The sequence below is a fragment of the Bufo bufo genome, chromosome 3 (genome assembly GCF_905171765.1).
Source record: "Bufo bufo chromosome 3, aBufBuf1.1, whole genome shotgun sequence".
NCBI lineage: Eukaryota > Metazoa > Chordata > Amphibia > Anura > Bufonidae > Bufo > Bufo bufo.
In genome coordinates, this window is record NC_053391.1 from 669,184,969 (window position 1) to 669,191,943 (window position 6,975).

The following is a 6,975-nucleotide window of genomic DNA, read 5'->3' on the forward strand; positions in this document are numbered from 1 at the left end:
AACCCTGGCAGCAGAGTCTTCAAACAGCATAAGAGACTGCTGCATATCTTGAGGCTCAGACAGTTTCCCTGATATGCATGGGGGTGATGTGACAGACCGATGGGCTTGGTTTTCATGCGCCATCTGTGCGCTTTCTGCAGAAGACTGGGTGGGAGATAATGTGAACGTGCTGGATCCACTGTCGGCCACCCAATTGACTAATGCCTGTACCTGCTCAGGCCTTACCATCCTTAGAACGGCATTGGTCCCCACCAAATATCGCTGGAAATTCTGCTGGCTACTGGGACCTGAGGTAGTTGGTTCACTAGGACGTGTGGCTGTGGCAGAACGGCCACGTCCTCTCCGAGCACCAGAGGGTCCACTAACACCACCACGACCATGTCCACGTCCGCGTCCCTTATTAGATGTTTTCCTCATTGTTCCCGTTCACCACAATTTTGAGAATGGCAAATTTGGGAATAGTTTTTCAACCCAGAACAAAAACTGTGCTTTTACGGTGACTACAAATAACTTGACCAGCTAAAACAGTACAGATTTAGTTGAATAGAAATGTGAGGCCTGTTTTGTTTTGCGCTGTGTGACAGGTATAGGTTTAATCACAGAATTAGACTTGTATCTGCACGGTAGTGTGTGTGTTAAGTTTTTCTGAATGACACTATCAGCACCTTGAATCTAAGATATCCTTTTTGGGATAGATTTCAAGTAGGCCTGATATAGCAGAAACTACTTATTTTGAAAATGGCAAATTTGGGAATAGTTTTTCAACCCAGAACAAAAACTGTGCTTTTACGGTCACTACAAATAACTTGACCAGCTAAAACAGTACAGATTTGGTTGAATAGAAATATCAGTGTAACGGACCGTTTCAGCAGACAAGGGGTTAAAATCCGTTTAGGCGATAAGCCCCTTTCTGAGAGACAGGCACAGCTACTTGCAGAACACCAAACTCCCGAACTGGATACAAAATAGCACTCCAAACTGGAACCTCACGAATAGCTGCTAGCAGACGAACAGGGATCAGCTTACACTCCTGGCAATCGGTCTTCTAACAGCATACAGTGAATCCCCCCAATAACGAGACAAAGCTCCGTGTTGAGGGTCAAGCAGTGGTCTGACTGTACTTCACGTACAGCCTCTTTTATTCATAAACCACAAACATAGTACTGCCCACAGGGGTTTGAAATACAACCAATCAGTAATTTACAACACATACAATGTAACTACAGCAACCAATCGTTCACACCCCCAGAGAACCAGAGTGAAGACTGTGACATAGGACAAATACAACATATCCCCACAATGCATCATGGTTCCCTCCTCTCTGTCCCGGAGACAACCTGAGGAGCAATCCAATTATCTCTCAAGACAAAGAGAAGTCACCAATACACATGTGCAGACAATAGGACAGACATCACCCTTTAAACACACAATGGGACAATGGCACAATAGAAACACACCCAGCATTTCCTCCCAAGCTGACAAGTTACACTTATTATAAATTGTTACAACTTTGTGAGTTTACATTGGCCATACATATAACTTATATAAATTTAAACAGTATAACTTGGGGACAAACCTATCCAAAATTCTCTTGAATAGGTTCAGGGGTTTAAAAGTTAGTATATGGCCCATAATCCAGGGGCAAGAGGCCAGCAGCCAGTCCTCTCCAAAACCTAGTGGCGAGGTTGGTTTCGCCACACATCTCCCCCCCCCCCCAGGGAAGACTAACCAGATACCTGACCTCACGCCGGTCGGTACCTGAGTTAGTCTGGCAGCCCACCCACAACCCAATACTGGACCTGTTGAATTTAGTAGCCTGTCTCTGTCCAGAGAGTCCACCAAGGTTATGTTGGAAGCTGGTACTCCCGGTCTCTGTGTTGCTCCCTGGCTTTGAGTGGAGGTTGCTTTGTGGGCAGGGATCAGCGGTACTCTGCCCTGGTGCCAGCGCTACCACGGAAGAAGCCTGGTTGGAGCCTGGTTGTTGGAGGGGGAGACCGACTGTCTCTACCCCCTGTGCTGTAAGTGCAGAGACCACGGTCCCATCTGCACTGTTGTGGGGCTTACTGTCTCCCCCTGGTGCGTTAAGCTGCCGCTGGGGAGAGGGGGTAACAAGTTCCTCTCCCATACATACTTCCAGCCGCTGGGGAGGGCGACCGACCGTCTCCGCTCCCAATACAGTGTCCTGCTGCTGGGGAAAGGAGACTGGGCTCTCTATTCCCTGCTGGACACTCTGCCGCTGGGGGACAGGACCGACTGTCTCTGCCCCCTGTAACTCCGCCTGCCGCTGGGGAATGGAGACTGGGCTCCCAATTCCCAAAAAAATCATGCTGCTGCTGGGGGTCAGGAACAACTACCTCTGCCCCCTGTAACTCAGCATGCCGCTGAGGAGGGAGGACGCTGCTCTCCTCTCCCTGCACTTCACACTGCCGCTGGGGAATGGAGACTGGGCTCCCAATTCCCTGCAGGACCGGTGGAGAGACCTCAGTCCCATCTCTACCGGCCACCTGGGGTCCTTCCCAGTAACACTCTACAATATCTGCCCAGCTGAATGGGTCTGGATCTGGGTCTGTCACCTTACCGTCCTGCTAAGCCTTCTCAATGGAGTGGAAGAGATCTCGGTAGTCCTGCTCCAGTTCCCACTCCAGGGTTGCTAGGTGAGCCAGGTCTTGCTCTACCTCATGGGGGTCATCCCACTCATGCCTAGCCTCCCTCTCATAAAAAATGTCCTGAAGTCTGGACTGTGCAGGGCTCCCGAAGTCAGGCTCTGCAAAGGACTAACATAACAAGCCAGGACCATAAAACTCCTCTCCCTCTGGCTTGTCATGTTCGGCTGTCCAGGGTATATACTGTGCCATATACCACCAAAGCGCCTGGTAGGCATCCTCCAGCCATACCCGATGATCTAGTTCCTTCACCCATTCCCCCAGGGGCTGCTCTCCCAGGAAGGGCATCCGCAGGGCCACTTGCTTCTGCAACCGCTGCTCTTCACTGGGGAGACTCTCACCCTGCTGGTATTGTAGATTATCCAGGGCCTGGTACCAGATGCCTTTCCTTAATGCATCCCGGCCATCCAGGTCCTCCTCCTCGTATAACACTGCTGGTTCCATCCTGCTGCTTTTAGGGTCGCTGTACTGGGACATGCGTTGCCCTTAAATTGTAGAATCCACAGAAATGGTGTCTCCTGTAGCTGTTCTTCTGGCTGTAGGAACGATCCCACTGCTGCCACCAATGTAACGGACCGTTTCAGCAGACAAGGGGTTAAAATCCGTTTAGGCGATAAGCCCCTTTCTGAGAGACAGGCACAGCTACTTGCAGAACACCAAACTCCCGAACTGGATACAAAATAGCACTCCAAACTGGAACCTCACGAATAGCTGCTAGCAGACGAACAGGGATCAGCTTACACTCCTGGCAATCGGTCTTCTAACAGCATACAGTGAATCCCCCCAATAACGAGACAAGGCTCCGTGTTGAGGGTCAAGCAGTGGTCTGACTGTACTTCACGTACAGCCTCTTTTATTCATAAACCACAAACATAGTACTGCCCACGGGGGTTTGAAATACAACCAATCAGTAATTTACAACACATACAATGTAACTACAGCAACCAATCGTTCACACCCCCAGAGGACCAGAGTGAAGACTGTGACATAGGACAAATACAACATATCCCCACAATGCATCATGGTTCCCTCCTCTCTGTCCCGGAGACAACCTGAGGAGCAATCCAATTATCTCTCAAGACAAAGAGAAGTCACCAATACACATGTGCAGACAATAGGACAGACATCACCCTTTAAACACACAATGGGACAATGGCACAATAGAAACACACCCAGCATTTCCTCCCAAGCTGACAAGTTACACTTATTATAAATTGTTACAACTTTGTGAGTTTACATTGGCCATACATATAACTTATATAAATTTAAACAGTATAACTTGGGGACAAACCTATCCAAAATTCACTTGAATAGGTTCAGGGGTTTAAAAGTTAGTATATGGCCCATAATCCAGGGGCAAGAGGCCGTCTATTTTTTAGGCGCCGGGTGACAGGCTCAACTTGCCCCTGATGTAGTATATGGCCAAAAAATAACCACACTATTGATGGTTAAATGCACTTGGGTGACACAGGCTCAGCCTGCACCAGATGTAGTATATGGCCAAAAAATAACCAGACTGTTGATGGTTAAATGCACTTCGGTGACACAGGCTCAGCCTGCAGCTGATGTAGTATATGGCCAAAAAATAACCAGACTGTTGATGGTTAAATGCACTTCGGTGACACAGGCTCAGCCTGCAGCTGATGTAGTATATGGCCAAAAAATAACCAGACTGTTTTTTTTTTTTTTTTTTTTTTTTTTTCTTTTTACTTTTTCTTTCCACTTCAGACTCTACCTCATAGAGTGTGCATTTTATGCTCATGTTCTGCATGCCAGCCCATTGCATCTCTATTTTGGTTTCGCATCATTAGTGTTGCTTCTTCTTATGTGATTAAATTTTCTTTTTTTTTTTTTTTTTTTTTTTTTTTATATATATTGTTATTCTGATCCCTCTCCTCCCTTCACCTTAAAAAGGCAAAGAAAGAAAAAGGCAAAAAAAAAAAAATATACCGTTACAATTTTATCCCCTTGTCCTCCCCTCCCCTCCCCCCTCCCTATCTCACCTTAAACAATCTCTTTGTATCTCTGGTTTTCTCTGACTTTTCCTAGGATAACTTTTTAAAAGTCTTCCCTTAATTTTTCCGCGTAGCTCCATGATTTCTTAAAGGTTCTCCAGTTGTCCCATTTTGTGCTATGTAAAATGTTGTTGCCCTCTATTCCCTCTTTCAGTTCTTCCATTTTATAGGTTTCTTCAACCGCATCGATCCATTCCCAAATTGGGGGGCACTCTGTCTCTTGCCACCCCCTTGGGATTAATCTCTTTGCGGCGTTCAATAGGTGCGGTACAAGGGTATTCCTATAGTTTTTTATACTTTCTTGCCCTCCGTGGAATAAGACAACCCATGGGTCCATCTCAATCTTTTTCTTTGTGATCTCTTCCACACAGGACAATATTTTTTCCCAGTACCTCTTAACCTTAGGGCATCCCCACCAAAGGTGGGCCATATTTCCTAGTGATCCGCATCCCCTCCAACAGTCCCCTGTTTGCCCTTCTTTAAATTTTCTTAATTTATCTGGTGTCATATACCACCCGGTTATGCATTTAAAGCTCATCTCCGCAGTGCGGCTATCCACCGCAGAGGAGTGTGTCAGAGCCAACATTTTCTCTACTGTGGCCTTATCTCGCTGTGTCCCAAGTTCCCTTTCCCATTTTTCAATGAATGGTGGTATACTCCGCTCCTCCGTCTTTAGTAAAATCCCATATAGCTTTGAGGTAGTTCCTTTAGAACTATCCATGGTGCATATTTTTTCCAGTTCTGATAACTGGTCTCCTGGCCTCAATGGATGTGGGAGTTCTTGGATAAAATGGTTTAGCTGCCGGTACCTCCATTCATTGATTTCCATTAAATTTTTTTGGAGTCCTAACTCCTGTAGTGTTCTAATGTGGCCTTCATTCATTATATCCCTTAATTGTGCCGTGTCCTTTTTAATCCAATTTCCCCCTACCTGTGTTTTGCCTGGTGCAAAATAATCATTATTTTTCAGTGCTATAAGAGGTGAGTTATATACCTTCTCAGTTTTCCTGTAGACAGTGTCCCATATTTTAAGTGCATTTTTTGTTATCTCGTGTAGATTTTTTTCTAGTGTCCTAAATTTTGGGGGGTTCCAAATTATCTTATCCAACCTCACCTGTGATAATTCATTTTCTAATCTTACCCACCTTTTTTCTTTGTTGGCTCTGGCCCACTCCACCACTCTTGTCAGTACCACTGCGTCATAATATCCCTTAATGTCCGGAACCGCAAGTCCCCCCCTTTTTTTTGGTTGTTTTAACGTCTGGAGTGATATCCTGTGTTTCTTGTTTCTCCATATGTAATTCATAATTACTTTTCTAAGAGCAGAGAACAGTGTTCCTGGGAGGGCTATAGGGATCATCTGAAATTTATATAAAATTTTTGGTAAGATGACCATTTTACAATAATTAATTCGTCCTATCCATGATATTACTCTATTTTCCACCCTTTTTGTTTCTGTCTTAATTTCATTTAGTAAGGGGATGAAGTTTATCGCATAGGTTTTCCTGATTGATTTGGTTAACAGTATCCCTAAGTATTTGAGTTCTTTAACCCAAGCAAACTGGAACTTCGCTTTCAGGAGTTGCTCGTCTACCTTACTTATGTTTATACTCATGATCTCCGTTTTAGTGATGTTTAATTTGAAGTTTGAGAATTCTCCATAGTCGCTACATAAGTTTAATAGGTTTGGGATTGATGTTTTAGGTTCCTCTAAATAGAAGAGGACGTCGTCTGCGAAAGCAGCGAGTTTGTGTTCCTCCTCTCCTATTTTGACCCCCTTTATTTTTTGACAATTACGGATCCTGGCCAGTAGGGGTTCCAATGATAGCACAAACAGGAGTGGCGACAAAGGGCACCCCTGTCTTGTTCCATTTTTCATTAAAAAGGTTTGAGAGAGGCTACCATTTATTTTTATTTTGGCCGTGGGGGACCTATATAGGGTGGCAATCCAATCCATCATCCTCCGTCCAAACCCCATTTCCTTCAAAGTGAGGATAACCAGACTGTTGATGGTTAAATGCACTTCGGTGACACAGGCTCAGCCTGCAGCTGATGTAGGATATAGCAAAAAATAACCACACTATTGATGGTTAAATACACTTGGTGATAGCTTGTGCTGGCGCACCACAAGCCACAAAATGGCTGCCGATCACCCCAGAACAAAGTGATATAAAAACGCTCTGGGCAGCCTAAAAAAAGTGAGCAAGTCGATATTAGCACTTCAATGATCCACAGCTGCAGATCGATCACAGAATGAAGTCTTTTGGAGGAGTTAATCTGCCTAATCTCGCCCTAAC